Source organism: Phasianus colchicus, chromosome 9 (genome assembly GCF_987193195.1).
Source record: "Phasianus colchicus chromosome 9, bPhaCol1.hap1.1, whole genome shotgun sequence".
In the NCBI taxonomy this organism is placed as follows: Eukaryota; Metazoa; Chordata; class Aves; order Galliformes; family Phasianidae; genus Phasianus; species Phasianus colchicus.
The window spans coordinates 28,126,705-28,139,790 of NC_143444.1; the positions used below are offsets into that span (position 1 = coordinate 28,126,705).

Sequence of the window (13,086 nt, forward strand, 5' to 3'; positions counted from 1 at the left end):
GAGATGATTGTAACCAGCGGCGTCAAAAATGAAAGGTTGGAGTCTGCCTCATGATTTGCAACACCATCTGAGTTCTCTCGTAGTTTTATCAGTGCTCCAATATTTTCTTCCTTTTGGCTTGCAGGAATTCAGACCGTTAATAACCATCCTTATGGTTATTAATCTTTCACTCAAAAGTACTTTATAAACCAATGAATGAGGTGCTACAGAGGTGATACCTGAATACAATTCACTTTCTTTTCAGGTAAAAGCAATTTCTTGGGAGGATTGAAAAAGGCATTTGCGCAGTGCAAACCCTGACCGCAAACCTGAGCTGCTCTTCCAACTGGGGAACCACGTTGTTTTCTTCAAAGCAATCCCACCTGCTTCTGCAAATTGGATTACAGGGCTCCCTCACTGTGTGTGCACATAAAATGCCTTGGGTTAGCCAACTGGGCAGGAACACAGCTATTTTTGCGTATTCCATTTCAACTTTGGTGTTAAATCTCCAGATTTCACCCAAGTTATACCATACTCTAGGCCTATGTATCCATCAGTCAGCCCACTGTTCTGTTGCCCCTCCACACCTATTTCTAGATTGCTAATTACTCTTCTTGTTTTGTGCTGATGAGCCAAATAGGTTTGTTTTTTTCCACTCCCTGTGTGGCTATAAAAATAAAAGTTGGCTTTGTTTGCTGAAGAACCCTTTGGAAATCTAATGACATTCTCTTAGTATTTCATTTTAAGCAGGCATTTCTGAAATAATCCCATTTTGTTTCAGGCAGGGCTGTTTCTTTCAGATAATGCGGTTTGCAGACTTTATAAAAACCCCAACATCATGTTTCTTTCTTCATGGCCTTTAGAACAAAGTCAACTCATGTTCATGCTTCTAGTTGCAAAACTTACCCTTGAAAACGAAAACATGTTTTTCTCCCTTCTTGAACTTATCTTGTTCTGTTTTCAATAACCTGTGCCTGGCATCTTGGGTATTTCTCACCCTAGAGATGTTTGAGGACATGAGAAAAACAGCACAGCAACAAAGAAGCCAAAATACAAATCGTGAGAGAAAATGATATTCCGAGGAGTGAAATGGCATAAAGAATTCCCTCTGTTGTTATGGTGAAAGAAACAATTGCAAGCCAAGTTGCGGATGACAGAAGAATACAATACCTAATGTCTTGAAAATAACAAATCTCTCCTAAGCTCGATCATGGAAGAGACTTCCATGGGTGGATATTCATGCAACCAGTTGGAACTGCCTTCCATATAGATGTCTCTGGCTGCACACCTAAGCTCTGATTTTAGCAGGAGATGGGATCTCAGCTACTCAACTCAGAGAGAAAAAATACAGAGATACAGATAGAGACGTATAAACCAGTGCTGCTAACACTGATCTGCCACAGTGAAAATAATGAACAGCACTTTCTCAGTCAGTACAGTTTAAATATTTAAACAAAAGGGGAAAATTCATCTCATTCTTGGCACAGATCTTATCCATTTTATTACTCTGTACCTCCAAATATGCTGAGATGCCAAGTAATTTCCAGTTTTTATCAAATTTTAACTTTGGAGTATGACTTTGGGATATTATGTTCAGAAGTGCATGGAGCTTTTGAAGCAGAATTTCTCTGGATTTAATACATCCCTCTCAGAGCTTTGCTTGCAGATTGAAATTCATTCTGAGCCAGTAATACTATATGTTATTTCTAAAACTCTAAAGTTTATAAAGCACATAATGAAATTTAAGTCTTCAGCCCAGGTGGAATCATGAATTAGCATTGAGTTCTCTGTGAGCAGCAGGGCCGGTTACCTTCCTCATGCTTTTGCAGCGTTCTGGGTAGATCCAGGCTATGGCATAAAGCATCTACAAAGAGTCATGGTCACAAGGTCATCACTCCCTTCCTGGAAAGGCAGGACGATAATGCTCCCACTGGAAGTATGGGGGAACATCGACTGTGCCATGGAGATGTTTTCTCACAAGCCTCATAGGTCATGTCTATCTGTAAATGAAGAAAGGAACTCCTCATGGTGCAGTTATTATCTGGACCATAGCAATAGCACAACATTTATCAGAGCGATAAGTGAAAAAGGGAAGATATAAAAACACACTGGAAGTTGTTATAAGCCATTATGATTACCGTTCTTTATTTAGGAAATTTGCCATCTCAGATCCTCAGGCCACTTCATCTGACATTATCTGGTTCCAAAGAACCAAATAGCTTAAGTTAAACTAAACATGCTATGACTGCCCTGCTTGTCTTGTTTTCCTGGACGCAGGACGAGAGATTCTCTATAGTTTCTGCTGCAATATGTTTATTCTGCTGGATACTTTCCTCTCTAGCTCTGAGTTAGCTGAACGTAAGAACCTAAACTCAACTCACTTTAACCTTTTTGATAAAGACAATGAGAGAAAGGAACTCACAGTGGGAAGAATTAAGCTGTTAATACCCTCTCATTCTGCCTATATGGCGCCGAAGAAGCAGCGTTGAGGAACATCATCCCAATGGCTACAAATAAGAGCAGACCCTGGTCAGACTGGGCCAGCATGTGGCTTTGTATGCTGAGCATGGCTGAACTGAGTGTTAAAGCAGAGCTCTCAGGCAGTGCCAACTGGGCAGCCTTCGGTAGCTCCATCACACCTCCGGCTGTGTTTGCTCACACAGTTGCTGATCCTCTGTATTTCAGGTGGGTCTGGCTCTCCAGAAAGGGAAACTATTTATGTAGCATGTTATGGAGGTGACACGCTCTTTGCCCTTGTTAGGAAATGTTTGCTTTTCCCTCTGAATCTAAACCAAAAGTCACACTGGTTGAAAGAATACAAATGCTCTTTTTATATGGGAAAATGCAAAGCGGGAGTCAGCCGCTCGCACCAGCCAGTGGCAGGTAAAGCTGGGATCCAGGCTGGCACAGCAGGGAAGCGAGCAGGAATTTCTGCTAAGCTGTGACTAATGGGCACTGTGTGCCACAGGCAATGCAGCTGCTGACCCCTGGAATATATCTTGATCAAGGAGCTGAATTTCGGAGAAGCGAAATCCGGGTGCAGTGATCAGGAGCTTTACAGTAGTCAATGCTTTCTGACTTGGATCAACCTGACAGCCAGAAATTTGGTCTTAGTGCTTGTTGGTAGAGGCGAAGTGTATTTCATACCTATTAGAGTCATAGAATCATAGAATCACAGAACGGCCTGGGTTGAAAAGGACCACAATGATCATCTAGTTTCAACCCCCTGCTCTGTGCAGGGTCGCCAACCACCAGACCAGGCTGCCCAGAGCCACATCCAGCCTGGAACACGTTAGGCACTTCTCCTTCCAGGAGCTGGCTTATCCTGGAGACTCTGCAAAGTGGTTGGCATGCAGGTCCATGGCTGTTGTGCTGTCACTGAGCTGCAGATAACCCTGAGCTGCTTTATACTCAGTTTTCTCACTTGGGAGAGCAAGCACCAGGATTTTGTGAGCCCAGAGCAAAAAAATTAAAACAATGGAACCGTTCAGAGCTGTTTCCTTTGGAGATGTTCAGCGCTGATTAGATCTCACTGCACAGCAGGTAGCCACCTAGCAAAGTGCTCAGCAAGAGCTGCCTCCTAGCACCAGGGTGAGCAGTAGTGTGGAGGGATTTTCAATTCCATCTGTCACACACACAGTGTTCTGCAAGGCTTCCAAAAATCACATAACCCCATGCCCAGTCCCGGCTCTGGAAGCAGAGTCCTTTTGTTTATTGTCTTTGGGCCTGATATGCCTGCAGCTGTGCCCCTCCACCCCCCACAGTGGGGTGAGTGCTGCTGGGACCTTCCCACACCCAGTACATGTCTCCTGCAGTGACACTGACACGAGGTCATGAGTGTCCCTTCCCTGTGCCCGTCGTGTGCTTCACTTGGAGCCTGGTGACAGCTGGCCCTGAGAGGGGCAGCTGGGTCCTTCCCACACTGTGGTCACTGGGGTGCCTGTTCTGTAGGCTGCTGAGTGTGATGCCATTCTTCATGGTCATGGTCTTTCCCAAATCCCACCAGCTGGTTGGTTCTGGGTGTCAGATCCCAGGACAGCTGTGATGTCCTGGATTGGTGCCGTCTTATTTTGCTTGCTGCCCACCTGCTGCTCCTGGTCCCATCACATCCAACCCTGATGATTGGAAAAGACCTCTGAGATCCCCAACCCAAACTCCAACCCATCCCACCATCCCCGCTGCCCATGTCCTTCAGTGCCACTGTTCTGGAATACCTCCAGGGATGGTGACCCCACCACTTTCCTTGCATCCTGTGCCACTGCATCACCACTCTTTCTGAGAAGAAACTTTTCCTGCTCTTCTGAGCAGCATAAGTCCTTTTGAGGTCACACCTTTCCTCCAGTGGTAAAAGAAAGTCTGAAGCAGAGAACACCTCTGTGCATGCCATTAAACATGTCAAAGCAGCTGAGGGGAGCAGGATCCTCTCCTGATGCTGCAGCAGGCCCATGTTTGCTGCTCTCCAGCACTTGTACCCGCAGCACAGAGCTGACATGCAGCAGTGGCACATATCCACTGGAATGTATTTGGCACAGCGGGCTTTCAGCTTCTATTTTCCCAGCTAACTATGCCAGGAGACATATTTGTGTTTATTGCAGGGGCTGGGAGTTTTCTGCAGGTGCTAATTATTGGCTGTTCCTCCTCCACAAGGCAGTCAGTGTGTGAGCTGCCCCTTCCCTCCCCCCCCCCATGTCCCATTTCTGGCCCTTTCCCTCTTGAGGGTCACCGGGATTCTCAGCCCTCCTCAGTTTGCTTTCTGTAGGACATCTTGCTTACAGCACCCTATGTGCCAGCCCTGGTGATGGCCAGTTGATCTTACACAACGTGCAGAGCTTGCAGGAATAATGGAACCCAGAATGTAAACTGGGGTTTCTCACATCTGATGGCTATGGGATGAAGAGAAACAACTTCTGGCTTTCTTCTGCCCTTGCTGTTCCCAAACAAGAAGCATTTATTATACAGTTTTAATTAAGATTTAAGCTGATATAGCAAAACTGCTGCCTCTCCCTGTACTGCCTTTGTTGAAAAGACAGCTGAATACAATTACTGAAGGAAAAGCTTTGCCTTGATGATATACTATTTATTTTTTAACTGTGGTCTTTTCTGGTGTCCAGTAAAATAGCAGCATATAAATCACAGCAACCTAAAGGCTCAGGGAGTGATCCTCTGACAGGTGTCCTCAAAAAGGCGGAGAATTACGAAGATTCCCACAGAGTGGCTGAAATTGTTTTACGTTGGTCAAATATATGTGAAGAAGAAAGTCTTGGAGCATTTGCACCTGAAGCTATAACTGGCCCTTGCTCTCTTGAAACGCAGCCAAGACTTGCTGGAAATTTGGTCCACCTCAGGGACCATCGTTTGAACTGAAGGATAAAAGCCAAGTTGAGGCCAGTTTTCCACTTTCTGAGAGTGGATGTGCAATGTTTGTGTTGCTTTTTTCACACATATGGTGTGGTGGTATCTCCTGGTTGGAAGGGCTTTATTTGGGACTTCTTAACCATGGGTACCTGCATACTCTACCATCCAGCCACAAGATTTTTTGCATCTATGAATGTTCCCTTTTCCTCCATCACGGAAAGCGATGCCCACATATGTTTCCCCAGCTTGCATCAGACTGCTGCACACTGAGCTCTTCCCTACTTTTGCTTTCATATTTTAATACAACCTTTTTCCTCCTGTGTTTCATGACACTGAGCAACTTCCCCCTGGCTGCAACTGGGGCCACTGGGCATCATGGAGGAGGAATCCCAGGCACGTCCCACTGATGCAGCCTTTGAGCCTGCATTTGCACCTCTTCCCATTGTTTTTTTGAAGCAAAGCTGGATAGAAACAGTTTTTCTCATCGTACAATGGTACTTGGTTGTTTGGCAGGGTTGTTTTTCCCTCTCCTTTTCACCATGAACCTCGGGCCTCAACTGAAATGAATGAGTGAGAGAGAGAACGTAGGAGAACAAATACCTTGTAGTTCACCAGAGAGGGAAATATTTGCACTGCCAGTGCTCTAGGCCCAATTCCCAGCTCTAAAAGCTGTGCTTTTCACTTCCCCACCTCAGGATGCTCTGCTTTCAGGTGAGCACTTACTTCCTTTCTGTGCACGACTGAAAACTCCTCTTTTCCCAAGAAGCGGAAGCCTTCAAACAGCTTCCATCTCTGTGCATTTGTATTTTTCCACCTCCAAAAACATTTTGAAAAGAGTTTTCCAGCCCATTCTCTTCTGTGGCTTTTAAAAGCACATCTGTCATTGCAGTTGTTTCAGTAGCTGGTCCTGTCAGAGTGGGTTCAACGGTATTGATTCCAATGGCACCTACTTTGTGTGAGTGAGTGTTTTGTGTTGTACATGCAATGGCTTGCAAGACATTTATGTGCCCGATGTAATTAAATCCAGTGGTTTTGTATTCCTTCAGATTTGGACAGTAGAGATATTGTGAGAATACCAGATCTTTCTTTATGGAAAAGCCTTACAGAATTTAATAAGAAAACAATAGCCATTCTTCAGCTTTGGAGCCTTTTGAATAGGATTTAAAAGTGAATTACATCATAGCAATTCTATAGAAAGTCTTAAAAAGTCTTTGCAAAAGGGGATCATTCTCTTTCAAATTTTAAAGATTACGCAGCGATTTCCATAGATTATTTCATTTCTCTCCAACCCTACTGATTGCACTCCTATTAATTTCTTTGGGGCTTTCCCATATGGCGCATATTATTCTGTCTGTAAAAATGCTCCCTGAGGGAAATCAGGCTATGAAAGATGTACAGCTTGAGTTCAGCCCAAGGAAATCACACCAGCTGCCTTTAGACCTGATTCAGGATTGGAAAACTTCAGGGCTTTCCCTGTGCTCCTGGTGATGTGCTCACCAGTGTTTGGAGACCGTGGGTGGCAGCCCTCCATCCAGCCCCAGTGCTCCGTGAAGCCCGTGGGTGTAAATAACATCATTTAGTTAGCTTTGGGCAGGAGCAGTCTGACCTCTTTACTTATCAGAAGCTGATCTTCCAAGAGCTGTATCAGCAATTGGTGCCATAGGGACTAACCCTTCCGGACACAAATGTGTTCCTTGGCCTTTGGGATACCAAGAGAGCACTTTTTGCTTGCTGCTGATACACTGTGGTGGGTTGGTGAGATGCCTTTCTATTTTCACCTTACCATTGACCTTATGATTTATTTTGTTTAACCTTAGCCTACTGAATTCCAACCTTTCTTGTACAGCCCAGCGCAACCTGCAATATAACCTTACACCTAATTAGGTAAGCACACCGTAAGGCTTCGCTTTCGCTCATTTTGCAGTGATTTATTTTTCTTCTCATACCCTGATGAAAGTGGACACCACTGGTGGATGATGGGGTCAGGCTTCACCTTCTCTTGCTTGAGCTTAAGTAAGCAAATGTCTTTGAGGGAACTTCAAAGCACAGGAGTGAGAGAGGGGCAGCTTTTTAGCCCTGTAACTAATAGCCTGGCATGTTGAGATCAAACCCCAGGGCAATGCTGAATGTGCAGTGCACTTGGATGTAGTGGCATGTAATGTTAGCCCGAAAGAAAGCAGCATTCGGACATTGACTGGTGCAGCTGCACTGCTGCCAATGGTCTGAGTTTGGCTTCCAGAGTTGGAGATCTGTTTCTTCTTTTGTAATTTGAGATTTTGAAGTTATTCAGCATGGAAAGTATATACCAACCTGATTACGTTGCACACGGGATGGCCAGGCCCTTGATTTTGATGAAGCTGTGCCATTTTCTTCTGCAAGAGCATCTGCTCCCTGAGTGGACCTTTTGAAGCCTGGCTAGAAATCACGTAACAGTGGGAACTTTCTTCTGTAACAGCACAAATAATTTACAGTGAGGCCTTTGCCATCATTATTCTGCTGAATTTCTTTGACATATAAAATTATTTTATATTGCATATTTTCCCATGCCCTTTCCCCGCGTTCACTGTCTGCCTCAACTCGTTGCTAATGACGTTTGTTGACAAGCTCAGTGCATTTTGATAAGTCTTCTGCCAAAGTACCGTTAATAAAAATAAGAAGAATGACAAGTGGAACAGCACGAAAAGGATTCCAACAGCAACAACTGAAGGTTAAGGCAGCATAAAACAGGGGGGAAACATAACAAAAACAGAACACAAAGAGCCCAGATTGCATTTGTTAAGAACATTTAATGCTTAATTTTGTTTTATAGCTGTGGCTCTCAAGATCTCTATGCAACTTAGATTCCCATCTTTCACAGTTGTATGAAGCTGCCTTCAATTCCCGTTGGAGCAGGGGCAATTCTGTGTATTTTATACTTCCAGTTTTTGGCCTCGTGTGCATTTGGTCTTCTCAAAGCAGGACTGAAGGCATGTCTGTCCTTGGAAACGTGACTGCAGAAGGCTGTTGTTCACAGCCCCTCAGCACAACTTGTATTGCTGATGCCAGAGGGCATCAGCAGCACTGGTGAGGTGGGACAAATACAATGGGGTGAACGTGGCCAAGCATTTGGGGCATTTCCTGCTTTGGCACACCCAGCTCTGCACCAGCTTGGGGTCCTTATGTTGTATCTGCACAGCTGGGAAGAGGGGCTGGGAAATTACTCCCAGGGTGAATTTCCCAAGCATGGCACCAGCTGTTCCCAGCATCTGAGCAGGAGGTGGGAGAAAAACCTGAGGTTTTTTACACTCTGTCTGTGTACCCATCTTTCTTCTATCAGTACTTGCTTGTGGAAGAGACTTGAGATTTCTCAGCTCTGTGCCTCTCCCTCCCCCAAACAAAAGAATAAGTTCAGTCCTGAGAGCGTGACTTTTAGTTCTGTTTAGACTCCACTGAGGTGGGATGCTGCAGTTGTTAAGCGATGACTACAGGATGGTTGTGCAGGTCTTTGGACTGCGGTCAAGGTGAAAGGTAATATACAAAACATAGCCTGTTTGAAATTCTGAATCTTTCTACAGAATTTAATGAAATGTTTCAGCTGTTTTGCAGCGTGCCTTGACAGCCTTTTCAAAGACACTGGAAGACCAATGTATCTAAGTAGCTTTAAACCCTTGGCCCAAGAACTGGTGTGAGCGCAGCTGCATCTAACCCCACCGTGAGAACCAGAAAGTGCCTGAATTCTCCATTTGTTAGAGTTGGGAAGATCTGTTTTTGGCACTTCTTCACTGTGAAAGTCCCTCTTTGGAGCTAACCTCATTTCAGGAACTAGGGCTGAGGTTACAGGTGTCCCCAGGGCCACGAGCAGGTGCTCTGGATCAGGGGACAGCAGCAGCTGCAGGAAGGGGTGGCTCTGATGGTACGTCCTGGTGTTATCTACGGATCCGTGCTAGCATTACTATCTGAGACAATTTTAGCAGCTTGAGGGGAAACCACCACTTGGAAACATACTGTGATGCCTTCCAGTCAGGAGGCAAGGATTAGAGGAAGATGATATCTGGATTCCTTTCCTTCTGTCACAGAAGATATTTCTGTGCCCTTGAAGTCAGCTGGAGCTTTGAGGAGGGGAAAGCTCTGCTGTCCCCTGGAGGGTATTTTCCAGCAGTGCCCACATCAGTGGTGCAAATAACCCCTTCTGCTTGGCCAATAGTGCCCCTGTGGTATTTCTCAAACTTGTTGAAGCAAGTTCATTATTTTTAGGGGAATTTAGGTACTCAGTTTCTCCTGAGAACTAAGCAGTAAAACTCCTCTAGCATGCTGGCACCAGCTGCCCGTGGGGCATCTCTCCAAAAGTCTCTGGGGATGTAAAGGAATCTTGAGCCCTATTGCTGAGGCGTGGGTGATGGGATCTCATGGAAAACCCAATCTATGCACCATGGCTCCAGCTCTCTGTGGGACCATTGGGGCATCCCAATTGGGATGCAGCATGGCAGGCTGGAGAATTAAACCTTGCTCATGGATACCACATTTGAAATCTCTGGAAGTTGGTGTTTTTCAAGATGGAGATGATGTTGAGTAATACCTTGATAGTCTGGAAGGGTTTTATAGCCTAAATGTCATGCCTGGGGTCGGGTCCTGGAATGGGACTACATGCACCCAGCACTTTGGCACGTAGCAAATTTCTGTGCTTCCAACAGATTATGTCATCATGGATTGAATTGTGGCACCAGCAGCTGGAGGGCTGGAAAGGGCTTACATCTGCATTTCTTCTCCCAGCTTCTTGTGGGGATCTGATGACCAGCCTCGATCAGATCTCATCCCCTCATCCCTGCCCAGCAAACCCTACTGTTCTCCTCACCTGTAGTGTCCCACACTTTCTTCTGCTTTGGACTGCACAGCTTGGCTACGATGCTCCAAGGTTTGGGCCCCAGAAGTATTGCCCCATGGTGCAATATTTCTTCCCCTCAAAATGGATTGCATTGGTTTTTTTTCAAACTTAATGCCTTTTTTTTTTTTTTTTTTTTTAAATGAAAACAGAATTGCCAGGAGAAGAGGGGAAAAATAAGCAATATTTCAATATGTTTGAACCAGAAAGCTTTCTCTATCCCTCTTTTTTTTTTTTGTTATAAATTTGAAACATTTCCTTACAAAATCCTCTGAAAAATTCTGCTTTTCAATCCAGAATTGTTGTTTTTTCCTCCCTGAAATATCCTTGAATTTCCCCTATACAATCAAGTATGTTCCCCTGCCTCCCCTCTAAAAATAGCCTACAAAAAAACCAATCTAATGTTGGGGTTAAGCAAAGCCATCAATTGATCTCAATAGAAAATGCTGCACACTTCTCAGTTCTCCAAGGAAAATCTTTTTTCTTTTCTCCTTTTATTTTTTCGTCCCACGTTTTCTTTCCTTTGTTCCATGAGGTCGACTTGGGACAATTCCTCCCCTCCCCACTGTTCAGTATTACACAAGTGGACCAGAAAAAACAGCCATTCAGCCACTCTAACCACAATCTAAATGAGAATGAGAAGATATTTCAGCTGTTTCTCTTGGTTTCCATTTTTCTCAGTTTTTCTGGCTCAGTAGCTCCCAAAACCTATTACACTAATTGTTCTTTTCCAAAATCAGACTGTCAACAAAAAGCAGGGAACCAGTCTCACATTTTCAACTGGAATTTCCACTGCTTTGGGTTGTTCCTGGCTTTGATTTTCACAGACACGTTTGCCTTCCAAGAAGTTTGACATTTTGTGATATTTCCCAATCTGAATTTCAGCCTTATAAACTCTTTATCTGAGAAACGCAGAATTTGTTATCACAAAAGGCTTTTCACGGTGGGGCAAATGTCTGCCTCATTATGTTGCCTCCAGTCTGTGATGCAATAATTAAGGTGTTTATGTGGAGGTAGAAGGGAATCCATACAAGGTCAAGCAGCTCTTCAGTGCAAAACCACTTCCTCTGGTTTGCACGGGAAGTTTTCTTCCACAAATTCACCCAATGCCTGCGCAGAATGTCCCATCTCCAGCCAGAATTGATCTTATAAATGCAATGCACATCATCAAAGGGATTCCCTGGGCACTGCTTGAGGCAATCTTCAATCTTTTTTATTTTTCCCAGCATTCTAATTGTAAAGATGCGTCTCAGAAGAATTTTGAGTGGTTGTTCATGTCCAGGACACTGAAATATATTGCATGGGATTGAAACAACAAATAGTGTAATGGCGTCTGTACGTGATGTCAATTATCTGGGAGGAAATAAATGAAGTCAAATCAGTGTTTATCCACATTTTGCCTCACTCCCTTATAGACCAAGCTCTATGGGATAAATCAAGTGCTTAAAACTAAGCCCATGCTTAAGGGCTCTCTTAAAATACAGCCTAAGAAGTGCTGCTGCAGATTGAGGAGGGACTCAGATTTCCCTAGCTGAGAGGAATGGGAACTTCTTCTTGGACTTAACCCAGCAGAGACTGAGCTAAGCCAAAGCAAAACCTTTCTTAAATATTATTTTCATATTTCCCCCCAGATTTCGCTTCTTCACTCTTTTCTCTCCCCTTGTCTAGAAGCTTTGGTAAAATGGAGCAAGCAGGAAGCCCAGGTAATTGCTTGCACTACCATCCCTGCGCCCGCATCCCCGCCAGCTTGAATTCGCTCCCAGCATGCTGGGTTCAGGCCTGGTTTCCTTTGTTCTTTCTTCTTCATTTTTATTTTATTTTATTTTTGTTTGCAGAATCAGTAGATTTATTTTCAAGAGCAGGAAGAAGGCTGTGGATGCTCCTGGCTGCCTCTCTCCCTTTGCTACCACTCCTCTCGCTGTCAGGGTAGCGGGGTGTCCAAGAGCTAAAATGCAAAGCACATGGCTTTGCAACTTAACAATTGAAATAAAGAAATCTAATATGACAGAAGAAGCATGTTGTTTATGGAATTATGGATTTCGGTGAGGGACATACCTACCGAATCATAATTAAACTACCATAATGTCCTCCAAGTTTCATTTACTGGGCTGGGAGGGAGGAAAATTATAGATATTTTCAGTGGGTCCTGCTGAAACAATTTATTGAGACCCACAGCTGGTTTTAATGTGCTGATGAGCTGGGAAAGCAGTCAGAATTGTATTGCAGTCAAGTGACTGTGTAATATCAGAGGGCTGAACCAGACCAAAATCTCTGTCATTTTATTTAATCTAATGAATAGTGTTTTGTAACTGAAAAACATTATTGCCCTGCACATACATTACATGCACACTTCACTAATAAAATCCACAGTGCCACCGGTGGAACAAATGAAAGCACTTTTGCTCTGATTTATTTAACTCTATTAATTTTTTTTAAAGGCTCCTTCAGAATAAAACAAATATTTGGCATTAAAATCTTCAGCAACATTTATACAGTCTGTAGGGAGGAAACCTACATTCCTTAAAATGAATATAATTTTTTTTTTTTTTTTTTTTTTTTTCAGGGAAAGACGTTTTAACAGAATTATTTTCTACCTTTTAAAATAACGTTTTAGGTTTTTCACTGCAGTTGCCTTTGAAGTCCAAGACACCAAAACAATCAACTTTAAAATTAGCACATAAAATTAATGATTGCTGGAGTTGGCAGGGTCGCTGGAAAACCAGGACTCTTCTGGCATTTTCATTTGGAAAAGCTTCAAAGCTGCTGCCTGTATTTGACATTAGAAGCAAGGGCTGAAAAGTAAGGGAGAAAAGAGGAAAATGTCTCCCAAATATCAGGTGCAGAGCAAATTTGAAGGGGCAGAACACCCTGTGCTGTGTTTGGGATCACAGCCA

The 13,086-nt window shown here is 43.9% G+C and overlaps 1 long non-coding RNA gene across 1 annotated transcript; it reads left to right on the top strand.

The window, feature by feature from the left end:
* The first annotated feature begins 9,534 nt into the window (after nucleotides 1–9,534).
* LOC149916894 (uncharacterized) lies at nucleotides 9,535–12,586 on the top strand. The gene is made up of 3 exons (XR_016468979.1): nucleotides 9,535–10,225; nucleotides 11,824–11,895; nucleotides 12,028–12,586. It is a non-coding gene; the product is annotated as an uncharacterized LOC149916894 (long non-coding RNA).
* The last annotated feature ends 500 nt before the right edge of the window (nucleotides 12,587–13,086 follow it).